Source organism: Neodiprion fabricii, chromosome 3 (assembly GCF_021155785.1).
Source record: "Neodiprion fabricii isolate iyNeoFabr1 chromosome 3, iyNeoFabr1.1, whole genome shotgun sequence".
Taxonomy (NCBI): Eukaryota; Metazoa; Arthropoda; class Insecta; order Hymenoptera; family Diprionidae; genus Neodiprion; species Neodiprion fabricii.
In genome coordinates this window covers 16,607,831-16,620,899 of record NC_060241.1, presented here as the reverse complement: position 1 = coordinate 16,620,899, position 13,069 = coordinate 16,607,831, and the positions used below count along the sequence as shown (strand labels likewise).

General features: G+C 34.8%; 1 protein-coding gene across 7 annotated transcripts in view; it reads right to left on the bottom strand.

Annotated features, from left to right (window-relative positions):
* Window positions 1–6,789, bottom strand: part of LOC124177516 (collagen alpha-3(IX) chain-like) — a 95,106-nt gene extending 88,317 nt beyond the window's left edge. For 6 of the 7 annotated variants that reach the window (XM_046559943.1, XM_046559939.1, XM_046559938.1 and 3 more), the window contains exon 1: window positions 6,549–6,789. The gene's annotated coding sequence lies outside the window, so the exon portion shown is untranslated. Of the gene's footprint in view, window positions 1–6,532 lie in introns of all 7 variants that reach the window. The other variant, XM_046559941.1, reaches the window with a different exon arrangement.
* Between the last annotated feature and the right edge of the window lie 6,280 nt (window positions 6,790–13,069).

Below are 13,069 nucleotides of genomic sequence, written 5' to 3'. Positions count from 1 at the left end.
CATTTAATTTCGGTGTGTGATAATTATCTTAACAAGTTCTCGCACCCAATTATTTATTGTAACGTAAAGAAAGTTTCAATACATATATGAATATCCGTACTGCGTTTATATGCGAGGCTCAGATGTTGTCACGCAGATAACTCATTTGTATGTACTACTATTGTCATAGCTCACAGTTGCAAGTTGTCAGAGATCTTGCTAATGGTCGAAAGATTTTGTCGCTTATTGCAATGTCGAGTCATTCGATGTAATGCGACCAACGTCTGTCAGGCGTGAATTGCAGCGGCTCACTGCTTGCAAAGCAACTAAAGTTGACGAGAAGATCTTACTTGAAAGTTCACATTTCGCCGCCCCGCAAAATCACTTCACCTGCCGTAAATTCTATATGCGAGTAATTTGCGTATGGGTATCATACATGTACAGTTGGGAGCCACAAAAAAATTTTTTTTATTTTCAACCACTTTACGAAACCGTAATTAATAACGTAATATTGAACTTCCTGAAAGGAAAACACCGTGCGATTTTTTTTTAGTGCTCGCGCATTGACATTTTGTATTCGCCATTTTAATAACACGTAAGAAATGCAATTCTGACGTTTGGATGGAGATTATCGTTTTTCTATACGATGGGCGCAACTTTATCTTTTGAAAATATACAACATATTTTTTGACAGTGAATTGATACACAAAACTTTCGTACGTGATTCCCAACCTAGTTTTTTTCGGGTATTGTTCAACTTTAAATATATACCTTATCGTTTTCCCGCTTTCTTGCAACAAACATTTCCTCCAATATTTCCACTGGTTTCAATAAACAATGTCGTTAACCAATCCGATGAACTAAAAATTACTTATGTCATACTTCTTCCCCCTTCGACATTTCTAAAATACTTCTAAACTCTTCCATTCATCAACTAACGAAAGTCAGTAAACATAAATCTTTCAAACCGTCAACAACTATCTAACAAACGAGTCTCAACCATGTAATGATTAGATATCTAATAATCTTATACCCAATCAAAAATCTGTTCGAAACTCCATCAAATTTTGATCAATAGACAACTGAACAAACATTTTAAATTCTAACGAAGTGAAATCGTAATCATATCTATTAAATTGAATTTGTAAATATATAGTACACTTTTGCGAACTCGACTAATCACTTAATTTTAAGAAAAATGACGGTCACTCCGTTTAAAGTGTAGTGCTCGATAAAACAATAATAATTTGATGTTGCATACTAAAACAAATGCTGGGATCATTTCGTTAGTCAGATAAATTCAATTTGTCCTCATAAAACGGAAAAAAATTATTATAATTTATAATAAGTACAATATTGTTAGTTATTATTTTTTCCAGGTTGATACTGTGTTGATTTTACGGGTCTGTTTGCATGACGTCAAGTAATTATTACTTCAATTAATCTGTGAATCAACATTTCCGTTTAATACGTTTTCACGAGTATTTAATTAAGCAGTTCTTCCGATTAATCAATCTTTGAAATAATCATTTTTTCGATCAATCGATTCATCAATCGATTAAAAAAAAAAAACTTAATTGGAGTCTGCGCTTAATCGATTAATTGAAAATATGCGTGATCAAAATCAACGCCTAATCGATTAATCGCACATCCCTATTAGTACGACACACTTATATTTTCACTGGGGCTAAGATATAATAATATTCCATTCTTCGGTAAACTCGCATTATAAACAGATCTTGTTAAGATTGTAAACTAATCACTTTTCATTTCTCTATTAACGAAATCATAAGACTTCAGTTCATTAAGATTCTGACATAACGGACAACTGTTGAAGTGTTATCTCAGACGCAGGTGGCAAATCACAATTACATCGAAAAACAAGTTTTAATGTTGAAAAAATTTAAGTTCGTTACAAAAATTTATTTTTAGGGGCTCTCCTTCAAATCCCGCGGCATGCGGGTTAGATATGAGAAATGATGATGTTTCTGGAAGACGCGGATAAATTTTCATACTTTTTGGCGGCATTCCAAAACTGAAACTTGACGTATACGAGGTTGAGAAATGAATTAAGTACATGGGTATGGGGCAAATTGTAAGTCTTCTTATACGAAGCTCTGAAACTATGCACAAGAACTTGTTTACCTTGGACTAATGTAACTATGATAGTGAGATAAGAGAGAACTCTTTTCTCTCTTAGAGAGTCGAGGTAAGGAACAAAACAAATTTGAGATTGTGACTATTCTACCTGTGCCTGCAGTTTATCTAGAGATGTATTCCTTCACTTAAAACCAAAAACACGATTCAGTTTGGACATTTTAACTACAGTGCTGCGAATTCATTTGCAGGATAATTTTATAGTTATTCAGGATAGGAATGATCGAACGAAATAGTATCATTTTTTATTGAATCGCCCGATATTTGGAAATAAATTTTTTTGTGAACTGCGCACATGAGGTGAAAATGTGAAATAAGTATTCTTTCATTTGTCAACCAGGTTTTATAAGCCAATACTGTAGATCCTACATCGCAAAAAATGGTATAGCTCCTATACTGAAACACATGGTTTGTATTTTATTTCGGTGCAAGCAGAGAATACATCGGTACAACTTGATATAGCAATCAATTTATCGCAATTCCATTAAGACGCCATTAATTTCTATATCGCATATTAATGAAGCTGAAGCTAGCAGCCAGATTTGTTAAACTCTTTGCAAATAGAAAAATGGAGTTCAGTTTTGTTCTCATAATTCTATAAGAGTATTGAGGATTCAAGGTGGTTCACGAAATTTTAATTTTCAGACTTCACTACCTTATTCAAGTAAACATTATAACGTTGCCCTGGCGAAAATGGAATGTGCAATAAAATGTCCGAGAGGTGTTTGGGAAGTGTCCGCACGCTTCATGAAGTGATTCGTCACATTTGCGAACATTTTGAACTTTGATCACTTCCACACACTTTGTGCACACCCGGTACACATGTACTGGAAGTCTACCCGAAGAACATTAGCTCACATTCCCAGTAAATTTAGTGTCAGCTATTTCACACATTCCAGTCACATTTCTGATCTTTATCGCATAAAATAGTGCAAGGAAATGATATAAAAAATGTTTTTAGATTTTTTTTTATTCCCTATAAGTTCAACTTTTGAAAACAAATTACACCTTCCACATAGAATTTTTTTAAATCGGTTTTTCAAAGAATTATTCGGAAAATAAGATTGGATACTCTTTTCTCACAGGCGGCAGAATATTTCAAAGTGTGATGTATAAGAAAATTTTAGGGCAACGTAGGTGTATGTATATTTCTGTAATAGATGCGAACGTGAGATATAAGTGTATAGTATATGGGCCAGTCCACTAATTATGAACAAATGAACGGGGCGTCAAATAATCAATTTGTCTAAAATTTTTACTCCCTGTTGTATGTACTAAGATTGAAAAGTTCACCGAGTTTGAATCTTCTCGGACTTACCGTTCGCGAGAAATGTCACATCGAAGTTTATCATTTCGATCTAATTGAAGTTTAAGCACAAATTGTTTTCGTATCGTTATCGGCATTAAAAATTTATAAAAAAATAGATATCGTATGTGAAAAATTCTTACCTTTCCAAATGTGTTATACATTTTTGGATAAATTTTCGCAATCAATCTTAAAAACAACGTTTTTCGTCAAAAAACCGCTTTATTCTACCACACCAAAACTTATCTTACTTTTGAGTTTTTCATGCGTAAGCTGAGATTTTTTCAGTAAGGAACTCAAATTTTCAGAGTGCGGCGGCATAGGATCTCACGTGAGCTACGATCAATTGACAAAGGTCTCTTAATGATACTCTCTGGTCCGAATTCAACGGAATATTTTTATTTCTTTGAATTGTGCATTGCTGAAGTAAGTCTTACAAAAACCAGAAATAAAAATAGTTCGTTGAATTCCGAAAAGAGAGTACACATTAGTAAGAGACCTGTATGAATTGAACGAAGCTTACGTGAGAGATCCCATGTCCATTCCACTCTGAAAATTTGGGTTCCCTACTGAAAAAATCTCAGCATTCACGTGAGAAAGTCAAAAGTAAGTTACATTTTGGTGGCGTCTGAAAAATGCGGTTTTGTCCTAAAAACGTGTTTTTGAGATTGATTGCGAAAAGTTATCCAGAAATGGATAATATGTACGGAACATGAATAGCACATTTGGAAAGGTAAGAATTTTTCACATAAGATACCTATTTTTCATAAGTTTTTTACGCCGATATCAATACGAAAACAATTCGCGCTTAAACCTCAATTAGGTCGGAATGATAAACGCTGATGTGGCATTTCACGAGAACGGTAGGTCCGAGAAGGTTCAAACTACGTGAACTTTTCAATCTTAGTTTACACTACAGATACACTACATAAAGATTTCAGCATTGTATTATTGCGTGAATTGTGGTAGGGTGTATGTGTCTAACTATATCATGTATCGGATTCGACGTGTTTATGAAGATCTCGACTCTCACACCATTTTTTTGCTGACATTTGCTTTCGAACGAAAACATATTAAACTTTGATATGTTTCTATCGTTTATTCAAATAAACGGTCTCTCAACGTGCACATACCATGCACAGTTCCTGCAGTAGTTGGATACACTTCGTGCACACTTCTGCCTGCGCATCTTGTCACACCTTCCTTGTTCCAATTTACATTTCCATCACATCTTACCAAAGACTTCTGTCACACTTTCGTCACATTATCAAAATTTCTTTATTGAACCTTCGTTCACATTCCGGTTCACACTCCATTTTCGCCAAGTTTGGCTGCTATTCCGTCTGCTAGCTTCAGCCTCGTCGCATTTTATACCATGTCATCAGGGGAATGTTTTTATACGCATGTATTTCATTTGGTAGAGAAAATTGGAAGCGTATATGTTAAAAAATAAATGAATCTGATAACGTTTCCGCTTATGGGGAATATTAGATTCTCACTACGAAGGGAACGATAGAGTAAAAAATTTAGCCGATGTAGGTACTCAAAGTCTTTGTATATCTTACTTTTTCAAAGTATTCATACTGCGATGAAATATATAATATATATACTGTCTCGTTCTTCTCTCCTGTATCAACAAACTTAACTCAGAGTGCGGCAGTGTCTTTCGAATTTGCAAACCGCAAGAAGCTACGATAATATAGTCATATGTTTGCGGACAAGTATAAGATAAAAGAAGACACTTGTCCGTAATTTTCATAGTCGAATAATCGAAGAAAATTTTATCGGTCAAGTCGTATGATAATTTACCAAACTAAAATAAAATTTCACGAATTGTCTGCAATATCAACCTCTGACATCAAGTATTACATGTACACTGATATTATGGAACGAACGTATGAAAAAATGCTCCAAAACTTTCGAACCTGTTCGAATAAATTATATATATATTTTTTCTCCGAGATCGAAAACATCACATCACGTACAATATTCGCTACATTGGTTTGCTGATAGTGCAATGAAAAAAATTTCGTTTCTCAAGTTAATGCAAAATTATAGCAAGTGTGGTACTAGTAACTGTTTACTATTGTTGTCACTACTAGTATATTTTCTGATTATCGCGACGTTAAATCAGTTTAGTTTGCTACATTACTCCAATCAAATATAGCCCAAACATTAATTTATCGTTTCACAAACATAAAATTATCACAATATTTACAAGCAAATATAGTATAATTGATCGTGATAAAGGAGAATAATAACACGTGTTGTAAGATGTTTCTAATTAAATCTACAAAAACTCGTCTCGTTTCATTTTGTAGGTACTGAAAAATATATTTGTCAGTTGTGTTAAAAATTCTGTGTAGTTAAAAACTGTAAAGTAAGCACAGCTATAAATTCTACTCGGTGTGGCATTATCACAAGTGAGGTAATACATATTGTACAGGTACCCATCGAGATTTTGAAGACTACGCAAATCTTGTTTATACCCGAATACAATGAGAATCAAGTACTCGACGGTACACGAACATTATGGCTAACAAGAAATACACTGATATAACTAATACGGTTTATAGAAACTGAAGCCGATCGTTTCACTCGCTGACCACCGACCAGCGACACGACATACGCTGCACTTGCTTCTCATAACGCTCGAGCAAATTTAGCTGTCAGTTCGGATCAGGGAGGTATATATTCATATCTGTTCGGATACAACGGGATCAATTACAACCGCGAAATTATTATTCGTGGTCAGAAAGTACGTGACACTTTCTGCATAGGTCAACGATAGTGATTCATTTTCAGGGACGATCAAGTTATTTTCCGAACTTGAAGACGGTTCCCAATTCTCAAACTTTTCCTAGAGTTTGGTACCCGATGTTACGTTTTAAATTTATTAATGTAATTTATTGTAACTTATTTCGACACAATTCATTCGAAAAGGTTTTACTTGACAGATCAGATTCTTTTTTCTTACGTGTTTCATACCCAAACACCTTTTTCCTTTCATGCGCCTAGTTCATTCATGATTCAAGTTGAGACAAACCGTATATGCTACTTATGATGGAAAAATGTAAAGTAGGTACGTACTGATATACACACTTGCATTGACAAGACGCTGTCAACGGTTCGATTAGAAGAGAAAATCTCTGTTTTACACCTCTTTAATTATCTTCTCTCACTTTCACCAAGGAGAAAATTAGGCAAGAACAACAACGAACAGGGAGAATGACATGAGCACAAATTCAAAAAAGCACGGCGTTTGGCGCCCTCTCACGTTTTCCGTCTTCTTCCGACTCTTTGCAACGAGGACCGCGCTTCCCGGCTGCCCGGCGCGAACTGATAAGGCCCATGTCCGCGGTCACGTCTCTACCTCCGGAGATTCGATCCATTCCAACCTCCCTACGGACTTCGCCGGTTCTCCGCTGTTCTTTCCGTTCGCGGACTCCAGCGTGCGTCGACTCGCGGGATTGAAAAGACTTGCGATCTCAAGATTTGACACATTTAATGATCCGTTAGAAACCTGCGACCTGAAAACTGGACGGCTAAAAAAATGGATGAAAATAAAAACTGTACGAACTTTGAATCTGGTCTACCTTTATGTAATTCAAAACGAAGAATAATAATCAGAAGATAACGTCAGTCGCTCGACATCACGCGGTCTATATTTTATGAAATTTTTGACAGTTCAATAGTCTGAACGAATATTATCATAATTACGTACTCACGGGATAATCAAGAATTCGATTTCAGAACGTTAACAAACTACTAGGGAGAGCGAATAATGAACAAATCTAATCGAAAATCGAATCGAATATTGGACTTGTTGAATAATTTTCATGGTTCGAATATAATATTCAAAATAGTTTATCATTCTGATAAATTGCATGGTTTCAAATATTCAAACGATTCATTTGAAATCTTGAATTCTCTAAAGTTTTCCTCTTTTGAAGGTCCGTAGGCAAACAAAAGGCGTGATCTTCAAAATTCTGTCTTGATAGAGGATTTATGTAATTTATCAAAAGAAGTATGTACATTTTAAGTTAAACTATAAACAAATTGGAATTGTTGCCATTCAGAAATACACAACAAATCGACTGATTGATTCGAGAATTCCGAATCATATGAAAGCGAATTGGATTATTTGAAAAATCGAAATATCCGAAGTCTTGCATTATTCACAGACCCCAAGAAAATATCCAAGCTTCATAAACTTTTACCCTTACAGGTTCTCGAAAAAAATAATCAACATTAAACCTATTCATTTTCGGGTAGTTTACTTTACACTTTTAACAGCTCACCGTATGACACCAATTAATCGCAACAAACTTTTCTTATCTGAAAAAATTCTTCTTCACCGAGGATGAACAACGTAGATATTTATTCATATTGCTCAATTACTTCCTGATTAAATGAAATAAAAAAACCCAGAGAATGGGATGGATTCATATTTTGACTCGTGGAATTCAATTTCTTAGAAACTCATAATACACGTGACTGGAATTCATACAGCATTGCATGACATGTTCAAAACCGAATGACGACTTGACCCGCACTGCATCATAAAAATACGCAAGAAAGAACTGCTTTATGGTACGAAACGATTTCTTGTTAAAGAATATAACGTAACAGCTGAGAGCTAATTTAGAGTTGGTAGCATTAATTGAAGCCTTACGAGTATTTTGTACCAGCCTTCAGCTTTATCTAGAAAACATATATTTCATCATCCTTGAGACTCTGAGCAGAATCAACAATTCGAACCTATACGATAGTTAAAAAAACAGAATTTACCGTTACAGTTTACAAATTCTTCAGATTTATAGCTACTTTGCTTTGCACTTTGCAAATTTCTCTTTACCCTTCTTTTGAAGCAACGCGTCTAGGTACTTGTATAAACTGTCTAAAATTTCTGTGATGGATAAATTGGAACTGTTTAATTTGTGGGCTGGTTGATAATTAAAACACAGAATTCTCGTCTCTCAATACACATTGTACCTAGAAATATGAGTACCTTATTCTCGCAACTAGCTTTGACTAACATGTTAAAAATACAAAATAAATTTGAATTTTACTTTGTCCTATTAAAAAAATTCACAGAAATTCCCTTAAAATGTACGAGATATTCTTTCAATCATGATGTTTCACTATTATATAGAAAAATAAGAATTTGGCAGCAAAATCTGATGTTTTGCGTGGGAAACTGCAAATGCTAAACTAAGTATATTAAAGAATTATCTGGTATTTATTCAAAGTGTGCTTCGCAGTTTTTCATACTCAAATTGCAATAATAGCGACTCGCACAAAGGATTTGGTGTACGTATCATATAATACCAATTCATCGATTATGTCTTCGTATTGTCATAAAAAGAACAATGTCTCGATAACAAAATAACTTAAAAAAAAATTTTTCACTCATAACGAGTTGAGCAAATCAGTATTTTCCTTCAATTCTCGGAACTTTATTCGCCCTCAATTTTTTTTTCTCCTAATTTTCTGTCACCGTTTTCGACTTGCATTTCTCGTTTCCGCTTCTGTGTCGCTGTCACTTTTAACATTATATTCCAGCAGGCCACGTCAGCTATTGTAACACCGCGCACCGTCAAGTCACATAGGTATATCAGTATAGATGTTTTTGCATATTAGCTAAAACTGGTGATCCATAGGGTAAGTCCTGTAGATGCCTCACTTCAGAGAGATGGCCGACCACCGATATTCTCTAGGATATATATCAGATGTTGCCATTGAAATGCTAAGATGTTATTCGTTGCTTAAATGGAACACGGCATTTCAGAAACTGCAACAATCACCGGTTTTTATTTGTTTTCTTTTTTCAGGATACAAATATTTTACTGGTAAGTGTCATAATTACGTCATGATTCCCACTGTATACTATGATTTTCGGAATATCGAGGTAAATAAATTGAGGGTATGTACGTTCAATTTTAGCTTCAATAACGCTTGTTGGACGGAAGTAGGCATGAAAAGACCATCTCACGCATACCCTCAGGGTGAAATGGTTGATGCAACGTGTTCGTATATACATTTTTTTTTCCAGACACGTGCAATTGAAAAGATTTAACCCTTACTTCGTACACCTTAGGGATGAAACGTACGTGGCATTTTGGGATGAATCCGAGCCCAATGCACTAATCATTGCCCAAGTACTCTTCAGCTAATAAATTTGCTAGCAGAATAGTTTTTCTTTCTTTTTATTTTAAGAAAATTCCGTTGCTAATATGCGAATTACCGAAGTTATGAAAGTTATTTGTACTCTGCGGACTATCGAAATTTGGATTGGGTCGATTTGACACCAGGGTGCCGATTGAGGGTTAAAACTAATGTTATCGTACTGTTTGATATCTAATAGTTACTGTAAGAAGTCCGTGTAGTAAATATTTTGATTTTGCCAATCAACAATTTTTTATCATATTTTTCGCTAAGGAGAAGCATCTGTACCGGACTTGGCCTATAACTCCAATAGAAAATAGAACAATGGCATAGACACCAATAATAAGTTATGAACTACACTAACTTACAGTGATACATATTTGATATCATAAACAGCAGTTAATATAACGATTTGAACAGATCATAATATGGTGATGGGGTCAAGAGCGAATATTTAAAATCAAATAGATTGTCCGCGTGACATATTTCTGCTATGATAATTAATTTGCAAAATGTTACGCAGGGTGAATGCTAATTATAAGTTCTCAAGCTGGATCCGAAGAATTCGTGAATTAGAAAACATCTAATTGTAAGTGAGAATGCTTTTGCAGCTTTTCCAATGTCATTTATTATTGCGCGTGTGTTGAGTTCGCGGCACTGTTTGACTCATCAAACACGGCTGTAGATCAGTATCAAATACATATGATGAATTCTCTGATTCTTACCGCCTAACCGACCATAGATAGCGTCGCGCATAGCTGCAATATTGCGGAACGTGGTGATTTGACTTCAAATTCCTCGCGTGTCGATGAAGACCAAGAGCTTCAATTCCCAAGAATAAGACAGGTCACGTCGTTCAGGCGCCAAATTGGCAAACTAATTGTAAGATTTAAACTGAGCCCAGCTAGACTTTGAACAAAATGCTTTTTTGGACTTGTTCCACCTAAAGACATTATGAATTCTGCAGCTACGTAGCCGCAAAGTTAGAGAATAAATCCCCTGGGCAAGATTTTCTCCAATTTTTCTTCTCCTTGTACGAATGCAGGTGCTTCTATTAAACTAATCCGTCCCCTCCCGTTCCCCGCGCAAAACAAACGCCTTATTATTATTATTAATATGCCATGTTATTGCTGAAAAAATAGTTCGTTAAATTACTACTGAGATGACGATATGCGGGTTGCGTGAAATACGGCGCACTGTTGCTACAATTAAAAATATTCTAGGATTTAACGTAAAAGCCACATTTGGAAAAAAACATAATGTGAAGTTACACCGAATCCAATCTCCTGATTAGACACAAACAATTAGAAATAAAAATTTTGTTTATTATACTTAGTGAAATGGGTATCGTTACAATAACGATTCAAATACTGTTGGAATTACAGAAAATTGCGTACAAGTAAACACTTGGTGTAATTAGAGTTGTGGGTATTAGACTTTCTGATCGTTGCATCATTAAATCTCGTTGTTTAGTTTACCACATTGTTTCATTCAAATTAGGCCTTGACATCAATTTATCATTGGACCAATATCAAATTATTACACTAGTTATACAAGAAAATATAACACAAGTGACTATATTGAAAAAGAATAGCAAGACATACTAGATTTTCTGGTACGACTAGAAAACTCATTTTAATTTTTTACCCAGAACATGAATTTTCTGGTAAAAAATAACAAATGAAAATAGTTGAGGATTGTATAGTAACCGGAATTAAAAATTTCCAACTTCTAATTTCAAGAGCGAGTCAAATTTTTATGACAGCTGCAAATAGTCCGTAACGACAATGGATGATACTCTATTTTACAGAAACATCCTAGCATTCGATATCACTTTAGGCTTGGTAAGATACGTGTCATGTGTCGAGTAAATTACACCTCTTAAGTATGACATATAAGCGCGCTACTTTCATTTAATAGTTTCTACGCATGCTTTATTCTTAGTTTATCATCTCACACGTGGAGGAGAGCGATACGCCAAAGCTTCGCAGTTGCGAGTGACATATTTCTTGCGACAAGATCAAGCTTGTCTCTAAATTTTTTCTCCGTGCCATGCTCCCGAGCAACCGTCTGATCCATGCGGAAAAAAGTAATCTCTTGGATTTATATACGTGACGGTAATAATAGTAAAAAAAAAAACAATATATTTTTTGCAATAAAAGTAACAACAATTCTGATATTTCATTTGGCAAATGTGAAGAACAGTCGTTTATGTATCTTAAACATACACATGCAGTGCTGAGTAACTGGCATCACAAGTATACCGGTAATTTTTGCTCTAAAAAGCACTGTCGACACACATTTAAATCCGAATTTGATAGATCATTTTTTGTCCCATGGGTTTATTTGTAAAATATTTTCAAATATGAAATATCTGTAAAATTCTGAAAGTTACGGCGTCTCTTGGAGTAAAGTCACGATGAAACAGAAACGCGCCTATAATTTGCTGTTTTTGAGTGTATGATAAGAGGATTAAGAATTGCACTGAAACTCGTATATTGCCCACCCATTATTTCAATGATGTAAACTGCAAAAAGAATTTTTTTATGAAAGACCGATTTCGTATAGCGAAGAAGTTCCGAGGATCAAACTTACAACTAATTGAACTCACTCTCGACGCAAGTGCTGATCGTTTATTGCTAGTACAATTTCAGCCAGAAAACTGTATTACGAAAAATTGTGGCTCTGGCGATCCTTGAAACGGAACCGTGCATTTTTTTTTTAATGTAAAGTATTTTTTTCCAAATCATCGATCTTCCGTTGCTAGAGAATTCAATGTGTCATACTCACAGATTACTATTGTAATAGAATAAATGAATACTGCATAAAATTACGTTTTTTTTCCTTTATATTCTTCATTCAATTGCAATGTTAAATTCAATCCAAATACCGAGAGTTGTTGAGTATTCACGAAACCAACAGTGAATTATACATAACGGAGTTACAAACGTTCCATACGAGGCTGGCTTGAATTTTTACTCAAGTATTTGGAAAGGAGTTCGGCCACTTGTGTGTAACGTACAAGTCTTCTCGTTGCATGGAGTCGAGAATAAGAATTTGCGCAATTATGTTTGTTCGCCCTACTTTTAGCCCACATTTATAGTCAAACAATCTTTACCAAATGAAATCTAAAATGATCCTCAAAGTCTGAGTTAGAAAGTACAGTACGATGAGCTTGAGCAGCGCGGGGTAAACGTAAACGTTTTGCTGAGAAGATTAAAGTGAAATATCTCTATCGAAAACAACACACACGCAACTATGTGAAGAATATGTAATGAACTAAAATGACTTTGGATGAATGGAAAAAAAAAGTTTCATGTCATTCGTTACTGACAGAGAAACGATTTGTTGACTTTACCTGCAAATACGGCGATCAAATATGGCGAAAACAATGTTTCTTTTCTTATTTAAAGAAATTTTACTTGATTCAAAATAATATGGTCATAACAACAATATGGG